General features: G+C 41.5%; 1 protein-coding gene across 7 annotated transcripts in view; it reads left to right on the top strand.

The window, feature by feature from the left end:
- Nucleotides 1-1,087: 1,087 nt before the first annotated feature.
- The window catches only part of DAB1 (DAB adaptor protein 1), a 338,270-nt gene continuing 320,067 nt past the window's right edge, over nucleotides 1,088-19,290 (top strand). The window contains exon 1 of one of the 7 annotated variants that reach the window (XM_061121780.1): nucleotides 1,088-1,156. The gene's annotated coding sequence lies outside the window, so the exon portion shown is untranslated. Of the gene's footprint in view, nucleotides 1,157-15,601; nucleotides 15,622-18,178; nucleotides 18,310-19,290 lie in introns of those variants that run through there. The other 6 variants (XM_061121781.1, XM_061121784.1, XM_061121782.1 and 3 more) reach the window with 6 other exon arrangements.

Raw genomic sequence — 19,290 nt, forward strand, 5'->3', positions numbered from 1 at the left:
CCCTTCATGAATTTTAAGCTCTAACAATTTTGCATGGTGATATTAATTATATCACCCTCTAAAAACACTCTCTAAAGCACTAACACTCTCTAAAAATCTCTTCAGTCAATAATATCCAGGTAACAAAAGACCTAATGGCTTCCCTGGGGCTCAGTGGTAAAGAATTCGCCTGCCAGTGCAGAAGTCATGGGTTCAGTCTCTGGGTCAGGAAGATCCCTTGGAAGAGGAAATGGCAACCCACTCCAGTATTCTTGCCTGAGAAATCCCATGGACAGAAAGAGCCTGGAGGGCCACAGTCCATGGGGTCACAAAAGAATCGGATGTGACAGCGACTAAACAATAATAACGAAAGATGTATTAATATATCTCCGGTCAGTAATGTGTTAACAGATTGAAAGTATGGGGAAACCCTGTGTTGAGCAAGTCTATCCTCACCATTTTTCCTACAGCATTTAGTTACTTCATATTTCTGTGTTACATTTTGATAATTCTTGCAGTTATTTCAAATGCTCCACTAGCAAAAAGATTATGACTCACTGAAGGTGAGTTAGCATTAGCAAGATGATGGTGAGCATTTTTTTAAGTAATAAAGGGTTTTAAAATTAAGGTATGTATATTGTTTTTTTAGACCTAATGCTAATACACACTTAATCAACTGCAGTATAGGGTAATCTTAACTTTTATATGCACTGGGAAACCAAAAAGCTCACGTGACTTGTTTTATTGCTCTTTTTGCTTAATCACAGAGAGTCTGGAACCCACAATATCTCTGAGGTCTGCCTGCACTTGACTTTTTCATTTGTTTTGTCTGTCTTCTTTCACTAGGACGTAAGCCACGTTCCCACAACTGAACAATGCATGGCAAACAGCCTGCAATCAGTAAATTAAACTCTTTTGACTGAATGAATAAAGAAATATATTTGGAGTTGGGAGGGGGGGGTGCTCTGCTTGCACTTCCTTGCTCTGATGGTGTTCATGGCAGATCACGTATGCTTCTCCCCACGTGATCACACCTTGCCAAACCCCTTCTCTGGCAGTCACTGAAACTCCTAATTGTGATTCCCAGCTGTGAACTTTGCCCTTCCTTCTTTGTGGGGTGGCTCTGGGCTGGGCAGTTGTCTCTTCAGGAGCTGTTCTTTGCAGTCTGATCACATGGGTAATGTAACATTTACTTTTTAAAAATCTCTGAGTAGAACTCTTTATTAGAAATTAATTTGCTCAGGTTCTCGGGTGTTGTTTACTTCTAGTGTCCTGAAGTGTTTCCCCTGGTAGGAGCTCTTTCTGTCCTCTGCCTGAAGTTCTAGGGAAATGCTTTCTAGAATGTCACCCTGTGCGGCTCAGGTTTTGTAATTTATGTTCTGAGCAGGGGGCACCTTCTATCTATATCGTGAGCAGAAGTCTAACTCTCTCTCTCTTTTTTAAAGGTTTCTTTTATGCTTTTTGAAATGTTTAAAAAAACAGCTTGTTCCTGGGGCAGTAATTTTATAAAAGCAAATGATACGTTAGAAATTGTCTAATAAAATAAAACTGAATAGAAGTGTTTCCTATGGCTTATGTTACAAATGGTGTATATGTTGGACCATGGTGGTGTCAGAAAAGGACTAGGAATCAGATGACCTGGCTAATTGTTTTATGTAGCTTATTATTTGGGTGACTCTGGGCAAACCATTCAGTCTCTCTAAGGTACAGTTCTTATTTGAAAAGTGAAGTCTCTAGGCCATGGTCTTAATGCCATCCAAGATCCTTTCTAGCTTTAGAGCTCCTGACTGGAAGCCTAACAACTTCAGTTTTAACTTGGATATAGCTGGTTACTAGTACTGGGCCTCTGGGTAAGTCAGCTTCTTTCTCGGAGCTCTAGCTTCTCAGTCTTCAAAAAGAGACAAGGAGAGTTTGTGTTTTTTCCAAGGGCATTAAGAGAATTTTATTTGGACACACAAAGATGAGCATACTTTTTAGCTGTTGAATCCTGTTTTCATTAGAAGCAACTTCTTACTTTATTGTGATTTCATGGCACTGTGCCAACAGAATGGTTGGCTAAAAGGAGATGAAAAGTCATTACATATCAGATTGACAGTTTTTAAATGGTACTTTAAAAATATATGGATGTTCTGATTCACTTTTGATTTTTCTTTTTTTTTTAATCCCCATCTTAAGTTCTTGACTTGAGCTTGGGGAAAGGTTTCAGACATAGCTTTCATTTTCAAAGGAGTATTTTCAAAGGAGTATTTCATGTCCCCGTTTTTAACCACTGAATTTTTTGTGGATGTTTCTCCCTGGAATTCCTGGGGAAAGAGATTTTTTCATGCTTCTTCTGATCATGTATCCCTTCCCCTGTGGATGGATATTAGCAGGTAATACCTATAAAATCACAAATGCCATGCGAATGACTCTGTAGGACCTGCTGGCTGCTTTCTGGAAACTTCCTATTGATGGGCACCTGATTGACACTGACTCAGTGTTTTTTTTTTTTTTTAATTATTAATTTATATTTTATTGAAGGATAATTGCTTTACAGAATTTTGCTATTTTCTGGACACAGACTCATATTTTAAAGATAAGCCTAATTAAAAATCTGGAGTCATTCATTTACCAGTTTGGCTCTTGGAAGTCATTTAGTATTAATATTGTTATCTCTATAACAATAGAGTTAGCATGGATATTATTTCTAATATAATGAATATTCCTGATGTAGACTATACATTTGAAATGATGAATATTCTTAATTAAGACTGTAAATTTGAATGACCAGAGGCTGAAGTTCCCTCCAGGGAGGGAAAAGGCATCATTTTACTGGGGCCAGTGACCCCACTGGCTTGACCCAGGTGGCCGGGCAAAGGTACAGAGCTCCATCAGACCGGAGGAGGTGTGGCCTGGAGTCAGCAGATAAGGGAGGTGTGGTCTTGGCAACTGGGAGTGAGAGAGGAGGGTTGGGCCCAGCTAACATACCAGCCATCCTGGCCAAAGGGTCCTACCCTCTTACTCTCATCCCGCCCTTATCCCCAGAGTATTAATTTTAACTCTAGATGATCTACAGGAAAACATAAGACAGAGCTAGGTGTCCAGGTATGAAAAAAAGATCTTGGAATCCAGAAGACGTGAATTCCAGTCCTATTTTCAACACTACCCAGCTGGCAAACTACTGGCCCATCTCTTCTTGTCAGAACCTGGCAAAATAGGGACAGCAAAGCTGTCCTACTTGTCCTACTTGACATCCCTACTGTGATGTCAAGTAGATGAAATGAGTGTGTGAACAGGAAAGTAGTTGGCAAAAGGTTGCCAGTCTTTAGAAAGGAAATGTCAAATGAGTGCAGAGATGAAGGGGAGACCAGAGGGCACCCTCCAAAGAGAAGCTGGAGATCTTTTCCTCTCCCTGTTGCTGTCTTCTGACAAGGGTGTGTTGTCTAACTACCAAATGAAGATGGAAGTGTGGAATAGAGCTGTTTGGGCCTCAGACCTCAACCTCCACATGGAGCTCAGGCCAGCTCACCTTTGTTTCCCTGCAGAGAGGGCTAAAGGAGTTAATGATAAAATATCAGAAAGGCACTTGAGGGATTTTAGAAACACTCAACCAGGTAACATTACACACATGTAACCATGTAATGTCAGCTATTCAGAGCTGCATGGTTGTATTATTTATTAATCATATTGTGTGTGTGTGTGTGTGTGTGTGTGTGTATGTGTTTTCAAATTAGTATTAAAGTCTTGAACCAGAGCCCATTAAAATAAAGAAACTATTGTTGGGTGTGCTTGAGGAAACTAGCAAAATATTTCTTTTAAAACTTTGTTTAAGAGAAGTCTACCCAGAATCCTTGTACTTGGCAGGCAGAAATTCATCTAAACTGTTTTCCAAATTTACCAAGTGCTTTCCTGAATAGACAAGGAGCCTGGGGGTATTTCTTGCAGGAGTGATGAGTTGTGAATCCCAATATGAGATGTGTGTAAAAAAAAAAAAATGTCTGTTTAAAGAGGAAAAAGAAGTTTCTGACTGTTTGGCAAAACAGGTTATTTTTAAACTGAAGAAAAATAGGATTGTGGGGATTTCAAACATTTTTGTGATTTTATTTGTTCATCTATAGGTGGGACTTTCTAACATCTCATTAACACAGGGGCAAACTGAGATGTAAAAGGAATGGAAGACTGTCCATCACCTCAGGTAGCCTTCATGCTCATCAAGGACAAGTTGTAGGTAGATCAGAAAGTGGCAGTGTATGCAACGCAGGGTGAATGTATGGAAACACTGTGATGTTGGGAGATAGGTGCACCTGGGTTCTAGATCTGGATCCACCTGGGGCTTGATGTTTCATCAGTTCGATGCCTCAGTTTCTGCTTATTCAAAACAAAGATAATAAATCTTCCTAGGTTGTAAAGATGAATGAGACAAGGCATGTAGAATGCTTATCACAGAACATGGCATGTAGTAGTGTAATCACAACTGTAATTATATTTTCCTTTCTTTGTTTCTCCCTTCATTTTCATGCTTTGTCACAAGAGACATATAGGCTTGATGTTCCTTAGGAATGCTGAAGGCTGTGACTAGGTTTCATGGAGGAGGAGCTGCCCTTGGACCTTGAACTGGCTGTCTTCTGCCAGCTCTTCCAGGATGCACTCTGCTCTCCCTCTTCCCTTCCTCCCTCTGCGTGGACTGCATCCATGGGCTTCCTGGTCTCTTGGCCTCTTCTTGGAAATAGCCAATGCTGAGTTCTAGCGGGAGGCTGAAGGGTGGGCAGGAAGGAGAGTGAAAAAGTCTGTGTGCTTTGCTTAGCTTTTAGGCTTTCTCTTATCTGGGTTGCCTTGGACTTGCTGTATCCTAGACTGAGTGTCACCACTCCATTTATGGCAATGTTTTCTACTGAGTTTGCTCCCTATTATGGTTACCCTTCCCTCCTCTTACCCCTTCAAGCCTAAGAGAAGTGACAAGTTCTGCTATTCTAGCCCTGGGATCCTGGCCTGTCCTTCAAGGTTAACCTTCAACTCAGCCCACCCTTGGGCACATAATCTTTGTACTAACTCTTTGCAATAATCCTATCTTTAGTTTGTTATCTGTTTCAGGATGGGACCTCAAAGAGCTGATTAGGTGAGGAGGTATGCACTGGGTAACCAAGGTGTGCTCTGGGGTCTATGACTGATAGAGTGTGGCCACAGTGTGTGTTTCCTTCAGGAAGGATGGACTGGACTGTAAGTCTGCTGAGATGTGCTGCACTAGAGCCTGAAGGTCTGGTTAACGTTTCAGACTTCACATCATAGCAGAGATGGTTCTTGGTAATTGTTTCCTGATTCATTTTGACAGGTGTCTATTGAAAAATTAATAGGTATATGGTGTAGGAAATAGATATCAGAAATTTCTCCCCTTTCCTTCCAAATAATGATATGCAAATGAACTAGAGGGAAGGGAACGTGAACAATATGGAATGACTCTCTCCTGTAGTACCAGGCAATTTGCATATATCATCTTATTTATTCTGCTCAGCAGCCATTAGGGGTAAGGTACAAACTTCAGTGGAGTTGACAAAGGTCACAGAACTGGGACTTAGTGGAGCCATAATTTGAAAGCCCAAGGCCAATCTCTGAAATGGTGATGTTCATGAATTTCCAACATTGTCAGCTGCAAGATAGGAAGAGTGATGTAATTAAGGGTTCAAATGAGAGGTACTGGTAAGAACAGCAGAGTGTGAGTCTTGGGCTGTTTGTTACAGCCCCACCCCAGGAAGGAGTGTGACATTGTAAGGCCATGCACAACAGGAGTTTCTGCAAGAGTATTCTATGCAGAAGGAGTTCCTCTATAATCTCAGAGTAGTCACACAGCCTGGCATCCCAGGCATTGGGGTGTGATTTCATAGCAGGAAGGATCCTGGCTATCTCTCGGGGACTAGGTCAACTCATTCCAATTGCACAGGACATCATTCATTTCCTTCCATTGGGTACCCTGTTTCTACTTCTACTGAAAGTGATCTTTGTCTCTCCCCTAATTGTACATGTATTTCTCTGCCTGGTGGCTTCTCCACTTCTGCTAATTCATTACTTCTGCTTAGTCTCCCCTTGCTTCCTCAGAGCCTCTTCATGTGCATCTTTTCACTTCTGGTCCTGTTACTTCTGGACAGAATCTGTATTAATGAGTTCACATTCTTAGGAGAGAGAATATACCCATCTTTTCATATGTCCAATCTTCCTGCAAAGCCAAATTGTGACTCTGATCATCCAGTGAATTGTCCTTGGGTAAGGGAGGGACTTATCCACAGCTGTGGTTTTTCCTGTAGTCATGTATGGATGTGAGAGTTGGACCATAAAGAAGGCTGAATGCTGAAGAATTGATGCTTTCAAATTGTGGTGCTGGAGAAGACTCTTGAGAGTCCCTTGGACTGCGAGGACCAAACCAGTCAATCCTAGAGGAGATCAGTCCTGAATGTTCATTGGAAGGACGGATGCTGAACCTGAAGCTCCAACACTTTGGCCACCTGATGCGAAGAGCTAACTCATTGGAAAAGACCCTGATGCTGGGTAGGACTGAAGGCAAAAGGGGATGGCGGAGGATGAGATGGTTAGATAGCATCACCAGATCAATGGACATGAATCTGAGCAAACTCCCGGAGATAGTGAAAGGCACAGGAATCTGGCATGCTGAGTCGGGCACTGTTTAGTGACTGAACAACAATGAAGAATGGACTCTGTGAAGCTGATAAGTTTGTACCTTACCCCTAATGGTTGCTAAGCTGGGACTCAGATTAGGGAGTGGACATCTCTAGGAGGGGACATTATTTTAACTATTCTGGTCCACTTTCTGGCCCCCAAAATCCATATCCAGTCCAAATGCAGAATACGGGCAAGGCCTCTCTATGACCTCATCAGTTCAGAAGTCCAGATTCGCATTATCTAAATTATCTAAGTCATATTCCAGTGACTAGGGCATGGATATCTTTGGGAGATAGGGTATTTTCCTACCTAACCCCAACACTTACCACTGTATGTTAAGCATCTTAAATAAATTATGTCATTTAATACACTCACCACATCTGGTGAATATTCTCAGAGCCATTATATTTTGCAGTGTTCAGAGTCAGGGGAATCCAAGAACAGGCCCAGTCATGTGGGACCAGGGAGTGGGTCACAAAGGCCTGGAAACTTGGGAATTCTCTTTACCATTGTGCCTGCGTTTCCCTACTATGTTGCCACATATTCAGATTACATGGGGAGATTTTTAAGCATCCCAATGCCCAGGTGGAACCTCAGAGAAGTTAAATGAGAACCCTGAAATGGGCATGTGTGCTCAGTTGCTAAATTGCATCTGACTCTTTGCAACTCCATGGACTCTAGCCTGCCAGGCTCTTCTGTCCATGGGATTTCCCAGGCACCAGTACTAGAGTGGGTTGCCATTTCCTCCTCCAGGGGATCTTCCCAATCCAGGGGTGGAACCTGGGTCTCCTGCATTGGCAGGAAGATTCTTTATCACTGAGCCTCCTGGGAAGCCAAGAGTAAATAGTCTTTCCACTGCCTCAGATGATTTCAACGCACAACAAAGCTTGGGAGCCTCTGCCCTGCGTTACTTTACTCATCACTAGAGGCCAGTGCTCCAGGGGAAGGGCGCACAAGGTAAGGAAGTCTTCCCCACGGAGGGGAACTTTAGCTGACAGTCGAAGGCATCTACTGGGTGTGACAGTGAAGAGGGCGTTGTGTGGATAGGAGACATCTACTAGCAGATGACAGGCTTCCCTGATAGCTCAGTTGGTAAAGAATCCGTGTTTGCGATTTGCTCGGTATTTGCTGCATGTGATGGAAGTTTTTTAAGTTCCCGTGAGAAGGTTCACATAAGTACATTCACAAATCAGGAAACAACGGGAAACACGAGCTCCTTTGTCAGAGCATCCGTCCTCATTTGTAGCTTGAGCAAAACACAGCCCCACGGTTATCACTGTTGTGGATACGTTTTGTGAGCGATATAATTGTGGAAATTCATTTGTTTCCCATCAAGAGCGAATCCTTTTGTAGAGAAAATTTGAGCTATCCATGTATTCCATTTTACAGTAATTGAGATTGGACTAGGAAGTCATTAGCGAAGCAAAGGAAAATGATGGGCTCTTTAGTTTTTTTTTCCAAAGGAAGGTAGAAAAAATTGATGTTTGAGAAGAGAGAGAAGAATTAAAATGGGGTGTCAGTGGTGGGAGGGAACATGCCCATCGCTTGGCTCTCTGGTTAATGAGAGGGTGGCATCTCTGTGCTGAGATATCCCTTGAGTGCAGCCAGTGGGAAGGTGCCCCTGTGGTCAGAACAGTCACTGGGATGTAGACTGTCTAGGGATGAGCCCATGCCCAGGGCCACCCTGGGTACCATGCAGCTTGGGGATATCTGTCTCTTTCTCATCCAGCTCACCACCGGCAGATGTTGGCCTGTGTGGTTCTCTTCCCCACTGTCAACTTTGAAGATAATGAAATGCAGCTTGAGCAAAGGAGAGTCAATAACGGCGGTATATATTTTAGATACATCAGTAGGTGAAGCTGCCAAATGCAACGCTTGCTTATTTAAAATCTGCTTCACTGGGAGGGCCTCATTAAATACTTGTCTTTTCTTTCTTTCTGCAAGACCCCAGGGAATGGCCATAGTTCCAAGCTACTCAGACACATCATGGAGGAAGTGGGGATGATAGTAGAGGGCATTCAGTCTCCAAGAGCAAACAGACAGTGTGCCCCGCAATGGCAGGTGGCTAGTGGGGTTAAAATGAGGACAGGCATTGGCTAAAAAGCTAGGTGATGAGGGAGGTGGAGTTTTAGGGCTGGTGCTGGGGAACAGGTATGAAGGCCCCCTGAGGCCAGTCCCTATCCCTGGGATGGAGTAGCAGTCACCAGGCTTTGCTTCATCTCTGTCTGTAACTCGCCCATGTAGTTTTCTATGTACAGAGTAGGTGCTTAGAAACTTATGTAGAACTGATTTGGTTTACAGAACCAGTAACTTGCCGGCTACGTGCTGAAGGAGTTAGAGATATTTGCTTTTTTACTGTTTCTTCCTGAGAATTCATTTATCTGGACTATGTTTGGGAAGAAAAATTAAAGAGCATAAGCTTTTAAACTCAGTAGCTCTGCTGATGCAAGAAGTCTCCCAGTTGGTCCCCTTGTCCCCACCATCGTTGGTCTCCAGCCCCAGGGCTATTCCTAGGTTAGCGTCATCTTGAACGAATTGAGCTGGGTCAGCCACTCCCCTCTTCAATCACTGTGGTAGCCCTCTGTCACCTGCTGGTGAAGTGAAAGTCACTCAGTCATATCCGACTCTTTTCGACCTCGTGGACTATACAGTTCATGGAATTCTCCAGACCAGAATACTGGAATGGGTAGCCTTTCCCTTCTCCAGGGGATCTTCCCAACCCAGGGATCAAACCAGGGTCTCCTGCATTGGAGGCGGATTCTTTACTAACTGAGCCACCAGGGAAGTCTGTTGTCTGTTAGTAGGTGTTTCTTGAATCACTTCTTCTTTCGCCCACTAGTGAATCAATTTGAAGTTTGCACCTGGCAAGCAGCACATGAATTTTTAGATACAAAAATTTATATACATATGCTACTGTGAATCTTCATGTTAAAGGAATAAACTGTCTCCTATTTTTCATATTAAAATAACTATAAGTAGCTATTACAGAGATTGATGTCTTCACGCCAGTGGATTTTTTTCAATCCTGCCTGGGCTGCCTACTCCCTAGTTTGAAGACTGTGGGGTCTCCAGATTGCCCATTATACAGATGAATAACTTGAGGCTCAGACTAGTTTGATAGCTTAAGTGCCTAAAATTACATAAGCAGTCAGTGGGAGAGTCAGGCAGGAGTCCAGCCCAGCCCTCAGCTATTGCTTTAGGTTCTGCCACTTACTGATAACATTTTTTGTAAAATCATAGGTAAAGATTTTAGAAGGTTGGTTAGAAGTCAGGCCCCAAGTATTGAAAACACTAATGGAATTATTTTAAGCTTATACATTTTTTTTCTGATCCTCTATTAGTTTATGTAATGAATTTTCATGGTGCAGTAAATACTCAATGAAACTGTATGATCCATTAGTTAAATGAAATGTTCCTAAGTATGCCGTGTTGCTGTCATATAAATTCGTTTAATATTGCTGAAATCTGGTTCTGACTTTTGTGAGCTTTGAGTTTGATTAAAGAAACACCTTCTGTTCCTCCTGTCATCTCCTTACTGAAAGATGTCAGACACCTGAGTAATAACAGTACCTGCCTTCTGGAGTGGAGCATTTTATTTTCCCCAAAGTACTTTCACGTAACTTTCATTTATTCCTGTTTATTTAATCCCATGAATTATAGCCAGAATTATCCCATTTTACAGATGAATAAACTGATGGACCATTTAGTTTTTTTCATTCTAAATCTTCCCTAGAAATGTCAGACCACCAGATAACTGTCTAGCAAGATCCCAATGGTTTATTTTTCAAGTTAAAAGTTAAAAGAAAGCATACTTTGTTCAGAGAGAGTTTAAAACAATTTGAGTCAGATTGTTTTGACTGTATTTAAAAATACTACCACTTTTATGCTTTAGGAGCTTCCCTGGTAGCTCAGCTGGTAAAGAATCTGCCTGCAAGGCAGGAGATCCCAGTTTAATTCCTGGGTTGGGAAGATCCCTTGGAGAAAGGGATAGGCTACCCACTCCAGTATTCTTGGGCTTCCCTGGTGGGCTCAGACAGTAAAGAATCTGCCTGCAATGCGGGAGACCTCGGTTTGATCCCTGGGTTGGGAAGATCCCTTGGAGGAGGGCACGGCAACCCACTCCAGTATTCTTGCCTGGCGAGCTACAGTCCATGGGGTCGCAAAGAGTCGGACATGACTGAGCCACTGAGCACATTTTGCTTTAGTATTATACTCTTCACGTAAGTTAAGGAGTACTGAAAATTCCCTGTTGGATTTTTTTATTTTTAAGAGAAAGACAGTGCTGATGTTAATGTCCATGGGATCATACACTGTTGATTTTATAAAAGCCTATAGACCCTTTTCATTTTGTTTCTGGCTTCAGGTTATTTGAGCTTGGCCTTTGTGGAACCTCTAACTGACCATATATTCTTTTTTGCTCTGGCCTCTAGGACTCTCATAAATTTACAGCTTATTTTCTGCAACCTCAGGATTATTTTTGTGTCCTATTCTTTTTTCTGCCTCTACCTTCATTTTCAATTCATTGTTCCCCTTCACTACAGTTTTCTTCATTCATTAATTTTATCCTTTTCTGGAGAATTATTGTATATAAAACTTGATATAAGCTGCCTGACTCCTTTTTATTTCTTTTCATAATGTCAGGTGAACATAACCAACAAGCAACACAGTGAACACGATGTCTCAGGCCAAGAGAATCTCCTACTTCTGTGATTTTTCCATCCTTTTCTGACATATACAGTTGTGGCAAAACAGGTCTGCTGTGAGGTTGTTAATTTATCAACTTTGTGGCTGTCAGAGTTTTAAACCCAGGATATGTTCTATCAATGTAGGTATCTTCTGGAAGTGTTTGGTCTAAGCAAATGATGGCTGTGAGGATGGTGGTATTTTATCAGTAGAGAGAGATGTACTACCTTCAGATATCCTACTACAGTTTTTATAGTCTTTGTACTTCTGACATCCCTGGCAGAATTAAATAAGCACTGCCATTGGGCTCCACAAAACTTTGTTCTTTCCTATTCTTTTGACCCTGAAAAGAATCTATAGAGAAGGAGCAAATTTCGGGCAGTTTCCAAATGGACTATATCAGATCAGTTAGCCCTTAACATATTCAAAAATATAGAAAAAGGGTTGACAGTTTAAAGTCATAGTGCTAGAGATGGAGAGGGAGATGGTCCAACAAAGGCTGACTCTGGCTACATAATTAGTGCTACCAACCAGGGTTCTTGGCCTCTTTAATCAATAGAAATTGATCAGAGGCCAGACAAGAAATCCTTTATTGGGGCACCTGCTGCAGCAGGGGTGAATGAGAGCAAACAATACGTTCCCTTGCTGGCTGGCTCCCAGAGAGGGGCAAGCTTGTTCCTTACGTGGAGTGAGGATGGGGGTGTGTCCAGGGGTCAGGCTGGGTAGATGGCTTAGGTGTTTTGCCCACCCCTTAGGTGGTGTTGCATGCAGGGGGCATGCACAGTACACTGCTTTTTGCTCCCAGCTCCTCAAAAGTAGTGATTGGGTTTTTGGTCTCCTTGTATCTTTGGGGTTCAGAATTTGCCCCAACTGCACATGCATGTAATTATTTTTAGTTCCACACAGTTTCTTTGTATGTTATTGCTCCAGGAGAGGTATGTTCAGTTGCAGGCATTGCAGCACTGAAGCAAAGGGTCCCGGTTCTCAGGCCTGTCTCAAAAGGAGCTTGTGGTGATCTCCGGGGTTAATAGATAAAAAGTCTTAGGGGGCAATTCTGGCATGGAGGCAAGTCTGGAGGGGAGGTCCAGGGCTCAGGAAGAGAGAGACCTGCTTGAAACAACCTTGGTCAAGAGACTTGTATCAAGTCAAGCATTCCAGGCAGATACAGGATGAAGTTGGAATCTATAATAAGAACTGACAGCCATAAACTAATTTTAAACTCAACTAGCCTTGGGAATTAGAAAGCAGTCCATCTAGGGAGCTGGGATGGGGTCTGAGCTTTTTTTTTTTTTTTTAAAAAAAAGAAAGGTGTTGCCAGAATTGGCTTTGTTACATACTTGGGTGTGTTACTGTCTGAACTAGGCTTTTTTTTTTTTTTTTTAATTTGAAGATAATTTCAGAATTACAGAAAAAAAGTGTAAGAATATACAAAGAAACACCCTACACCCTTTACTTAGGTTCACCTGCTAATATTTTTATCACATTTGCTTTAGCATTTGTGTATTCTCTCTGTGTGCATATCCATAGATATATGCTGCATATACATATTTACATGTCTGAGATTTGTTTTTCTTGAATCATTTGAATGGTTCATGTAGCTTAGCCCTTTATACCTAAATATTTGATGTGTATTCTCTAAGAATGGGCTTCCCAGGTGGTTCAGTGGGTAAAGCATCTACCTGCAATGTAGGAGACGCAGGCAGAAGTGAGTTCGATCTCCAGGTCAGGAAGATCCCCTGAATGAGGGCATGGCAACCCACTCTAGTATTCTTGCCTGGAGATTCCCATCTACCGAGGAGCCTGGCAGGCTACAGTTCATAGGGTCGCAAAGGGTCGGATATGACTGAAGCAACTGAATATGCACTCGCACTTTCTCTAAGAATAGGTATATTCTCTTATACAGCCATAGGAAACTTATCAAGTAAAATAAATTTAACATTGATACAATATTTTTACCTAATTTGCCATCCATATTCAAATTTGTCGATTGGCTCTCTGATTTCCTCTGTAGCATTTATTTTCTCTCCAAAAAGAGGATCTAATATTTCATTTAGTTGTTGTACCTCTTTAGGTTGTTTTAATCTGAAATATTTCCACAGCCTACCTTTGTCTTTGGTTTGCCATTTTTGAAGAATTCTAGACTTTTCTCCACATTTTTGTATGCGTGTTCTTTGTGGTCGTCTCAGGATATCACTTGATATCCCTCTGCTCATCTCTGTTAATGTTAATTTTGATAACCTGATTGAGGTGTTGTTCATTGTCTCCATTATATGATCACAGGTTTTCTGCTTGCAACTACAGACAACAAATGAGAGCATACTTTAAGACCTATGGTTGGCTTCCTGGATTTAGCATTTACTGACTTTCTGGGACAACAAGATATGTTGGGCTCATCTTGTACCTGCCCTTCACGGCTCTGGAATAAGCCACTTCTAGAAACTCTCAGTCTTTTTACTAAGAGTTGTAGTAGAAACTAAAATCTGAGTATTAAGGTATCACCTTGTCACTGGGGAATCTTTGCTTCTAGACCTATTCAGTGGACAGGACTAGGAAATATATGCATATAAACACGTGTACACACACCTACATGCAGATGCATGTTTATTTTATAAACCATGAGTTTAAACCCTGAAATCTCCAGTTTCCAAACTGTCCCCACGGTGCTCTTTCCTGGCTTCCCCCTTTGCATATTTTAATGGTTATTCTTGAACAGTGAGAGTCTTGGCTCCTAAGAACATTAAAGAATTTATTTCTTTGCCCAATCCTATAATACATTTAGAATAGTTTCCTAATTGCTGTTGCCATAACACTACCAAAAAAAGCCTACTAAAAAGAGTTTAAGGTTTGTTTGCGGTGCTCCCTGCCCTGGTCCTGTTAATGACAGGTTGTAAACAGTTAAATTCTGTGTTTGTAAGTTTTTCATATTAATTATTTCTCTCCCACCCCTTCAGTGACTGTGTTTATGATGCTCCTTTGAAATACAATTGAATTTGTTTCAGTTCACTTCCAGTTTTAGCCCTTCCCCCACTTTCCATTGCTGTTAATTTTATTTTTTATCTGAGGCGTGAAGCATTAATATGCTCCCACATGTAGAAATTAAGTAAAAATCTACTCTGATAAGTATGATCCTTTGCCATGACTTTCTACCTGGTCATCCTGTCATTTTAACATCTAGGATCTCCCCATGAGGAGAAACAGCTTCATTGTTTTCTGGTTTATTTGTCCTGTTTCTTTTTGTAAAGATAAGCAGATTTATGTATCCTCCTTTCTTACATAAAGACTGGCATGCTGTATATTGAGCTAGGCTTTATAAGTGCCCAAATCTCATTGATCTTCCAAATCTTGCACTCTTGGTGGTGGTCTTCCCATTATACTGATGTGGAAACTGAGACTCCTTGTCTGTACTATTGCAAACCTTTGTGCCTTGTTGATAAATAGCCTGTTCTCAGTGCTTTATACTTTAGATGAAAGTGATTAAGATGTGCCAAATCATGAGGCATCAGGTAGTAGTACATACAGTTTTTAATCCATCAAATTGCTGCCACCCAAAGTCCTACTTCTTGGAAGTCTACCTCTTCATCTGGTTTTTAAAGCTGGATGTCCCTTTAGACTGGAATTTTCAGTGTCCTGGCATCTCATACAATGCTTAAATAACGATGTGGCACCTAGCTGGGAGAGTTGATTTTGGCTTTCTGTTTTTCCTTTTTAAAATTGAGATGAAATTCACATAACGTGAAATTAACCATTGCATAAAATTCAGTGTCACTTCACTCATAGTGCTGTTCAACCATTACTGCTGTCTACTTCCAAAACACCTCATCTCCACCACAGGAGACCCTGTAACCGTGAAGGGGTCAGTCCCCATCCCCTGCTTCCCCGAGCACCTGGCAGCCCCTGCTCTGCTTTCCATCTCTCTCTGGATTATTTGTTTTGGATAGTCTGGAGGAAAATGGAATCATTTTCCATTTTCACAGTAAGCGACCTTTCGTCTTAACTTCTTACACTTGGCATGTTGTTTGCTGAGCTCTTCCACCTTGCAGCCTGTATCGGCACTTCATTTCTCTTTAAAGTTTTCATTTTGTTTTATGGGTTGGGTAATATTCCATTGTATGGACAGACTATTTTTTTAATTCATTCTCCAGCTGATGGACCTCCCAGGGGGTTTTGAGTGAAACTGGGGAGAAGAGTGGCTTGTTCCCTGCCTTGTGCTCTGCAGCCTACTATCCACGTGACTGTGAATAAGCTACTAAACTTGTGCCTGCCTTTTCTCATTTGCCAAGTGAACATAACTTCAAGTGACTGAAGGATCGGGTAAGACAATATATGAGACGTTCATAGAAGAGAACCTGGCCAACAGTAGTAGCAGCAGTAGTAAGTGTTAGTCACTCAGTTGCGTCCGACTCTTTGCGACCCCATGGACTGTAGCCCGCCAGGCTCCTCTGTCCATGGGATTCTCCAGGCGAGAATACTGGAGTGGATTGCCATTACCTTCTCCATGGCAAATAGTGGCTCCTCATAAAATTAGCTTTTTCACCTTTGGATTGTATGAGGGTGGGAGGGAAGGAGAGTGAACATAAACGTGTATTATAGTAGGTGTTTTAGTGTGTGTGTGTTCTGTTGTAGCTGCTCAAACCTTTGTGCTTTGTTTTATTAAAAAAGGCCTATCTGTTTTCTCTGCTTTGTGGTTTGGTGTTTTTGCACCCCACCCCTCCCTATCCCCCCATCACTGAACATGGGATTTTACATTTAGAAGCAGTTCAGTAGACAGAATGTCTGTAGTGGAATGTTACATAATTCACATTTAGATTTGAAGAGCTCATTATAAAAAACCTGACACACTTCAGGAATATTAAATTACTGCAGATTGTGTGGAGCAAAGAAACATTATTGAAGCATTTCAAAATTCTAGGCGAGCCTGAATTTAACTGATAGGGTTTCACAGCTTTTACTGGGGAAAAATGATTTGAGTTGTCACATGGTTTCTGGCCCTAGAGGACTTTAATCTCTTTAATTACAAAGAAACGAATTTCCTAAATAATTTGGAGCTACTTCACAGCATTTGCTCAACCTCTGGCTTTTGGAAAATTAAAGGGAATGCCAGGGCCCTGGCCGTGGAATGTTCTCTTCTTACTGAAGCTTCCTTATGCATGTTTTTATTTGAGATGATGCTAGATTCCTTTCTTTATTGATATGGGGATGTACTTCAGGAATTCACAAGTAATGCTTATAACACTTGAACACAATCTCATTTTGTTAATCAAGTGGGACACTGGAGATGCCCACAGAATAGACAGAGGTGCTGAATTATGGTTTACAAAGTCAAAGGAGAGAAAATGGTGCAAATCTAATCCAGTTTTTTACACTGACTTTCAGGAGTGCTTGAAATGGTTTAAAACCCACATATTTCAGTCCATGTCAGTGTTTATGGATCAGGTACCTACTGTGTGCAAGGCCAGCATGATGGAAATATCTTAGCTCCTACCATTTCCTGCTGTTTGTCTTTAGAAAGCAAACTTAACTTGCCATGGTTTCCTCCTCTGTAAAAGGAGGATAGCAATATGACCCTGAGTCTGTGTTGTGACCTTGTATTCCTGTGTTCATAACACAGGAAACTATTAGTGCCTAATCTTTATTGCAGAGAAGGCAATGGCACCCACTCCAGTACTCTTGCCTGGAAAATCCCATGGACGGAGGAGCCTGGTAGGCTGCAGTCCATGGGGTCGCTAAGAGTTGGACAGGACTGAGAGACTTCCCTTTCACTTTTCACTTTCATGCATTGGAGAAGGAAATGGCAACCCACTCCAGTGTTCTTTCCTGGAGAATCCCAGGGATGGGGGAGCCTGATGGGCTGCTGTCTATGGGATCGCACAGAGTCGGACACGACTGAAGTGACTTAGCAGCAGTAGCAATCTTTATTGAGTACCTGCCGGGAGATGTGTCAGACACTCTTCCAAGCATGTTAGAGGTGTGATCAATTTCCTCAGCCACTCCATGAAGTTGATACTGTTACTCCATTATAAAGGTAGAGAAACTAGGCAAAGAGGGGTTCAGTAATTTCCTTAATATCACATTGCTTGTAAGTGGCTCAGGCTATGAAGATGGCCAAGAATCAGATCATAAGAAGGGAGATACACTGTTACCAGTGAAAGCTCATTCTGCTGCTGCACAACAGGCCCCAATAAATCAAGAGATAAGTTATTGAGGCAGGGAATAGTGACTTTATTTAGAAAGCCAGCAGAGCAAAAAGATAGTGGACTAGTTTCTGGAAGAACCATCTTAACTGAGTTAGAATTCAGGCTTCTTTTATACTAAAAGGTGAGGGTGTGTGGTTGGTTGTTGCAAACCTCTGGGTGTTTTAATCCTTTGTTCTTGGAGCTGTCCATGTAGGTCAGGTCACAATGTTCCTCTAAACCTTCAACAAGACAAATGTTTCTTTCTGCCTTGCAACTTTTTATCTCTGTATGAATGGGAAAATGTTACATCTTTAAAGGTCAGAGCCTTGTGAATGGGCTATCCTGTATATTTCAGGCTATAGACAACATTCTTACCTTATAGCAAAAACAGTAGAGTACAAAGGTTAAAAGAAACAGATTCAATATGGAGCCAGATTTGTTCTTCCCTATTACAGTTCCATTTAACAGACAGATCAGAAAATCCTTCTGCCTAAGATACCTCTTTGAACTGAACCTTGAGAATGTCAAGGCAGACTTGAAAAATTCCACAGAAAGCTAATAGCACAATTGAAAATTGGGAAGTTAGGAAAGTGTATCACCTCCCTACTAGACTTCTGCTTCGTTTTGTTATTTTGGTTGTTAACTTCAAGCCTCCCTGGACATGCTGATGCTTCTGCCTGAGACAACCATTTATTCACTTATTACACATGCATGAGTACCCATCGGTCCTTTCCCTTGCCACCCACCTGACGAAAGCATCATCCTTCAAGATCACACAGTGCAGAGCTTCATGTCTGTGAAGCTTTATTGACTCTTTCAAACAAAGGTAAAAACTTACTCCTTTGTGCCCCAGTCTGTTTTTGTTCTGATCACGTGTATTTCATTCTCTTACGCGGCTAACGCCTCTGCTTGACTGAGCTTCCTTGAGGACAAGAGGCCAGGCTTTGACTCTGTACTCTTGGGTTGCATGGTTGTGCAGTACACATCTGTTGACATGAATGAGCCAGCACTTGCACCTGGCCCTTCTTATGTTCTTAGTAGATATCTGTTACACTGAAGGGACTGTATTAATAAAATTAATTAGTAAAATCATTAATAAAATTATTTATTCCCTTATAGGACCAAATTTTGTGACTCTGTCATCTCTTATTTTGGGGGCAAGAGGTTAGGAAGGAGATGAGCGCTTTAGTGGCATACAGATAGATGGCACAAAAGCGGTGGGAAAAGGGCTCATTTTCAACATCGTTTTCCATGTACCCCTTTCTAAGAAAGTAATATTCCATTTTCTTTAGTTGCAGTCTTAGGTCCTATACTTTTCAGGGCTACTGTCCTTATTAAAAAATAGTTTGTTAACAACAAGCAAATAAGATATCTTTGGATAAAGGTGTGAATTTCCCCATATTTAAGCCTTATTAAATTTCTGTGTGCCTTTTACATTACACATTTTCTAGTTAAGCCATCTTTAATTGGCATGATTAAGGGGCTTGGATTATTATTCTTATTCAGCGGAAACTGGCATTCTGGGTCACCCTTTTCAGATTAAACCGTTCTAGATCTATTGCAGGAGCTAAGAATTGGCTGCATAGTTTGAAGATCCATTTCCAGTAGCTTTATCTTAATATTCTTTTAAAATGGATAACTCCTGAATGTTTATTTTCAACTGAACTCTCACATGTAACTATCAGAGATAGAGAGTCACTGGGAAAGATTGTTGACTTGACACCGGGAATACATTCATTCAATTTAAATGAAATCAAATGAGATAATGTATGTGCAGCGGGAGCTGAGGGCACAGTATATAGTAAAT

This window comes from Dama dama, chromosome 20 (assembly GCF_033118175.1).
Source record: "Dama dama isolate Ldn47 chromosome 20, ASM3311817v1, whole genome shotgun sequence".
Lineage (NCBI taxonomy): Eukaryota > Metazoa > Chordata > Mammalia > Artiodactyla > Cervidae > Dama > Dama dama.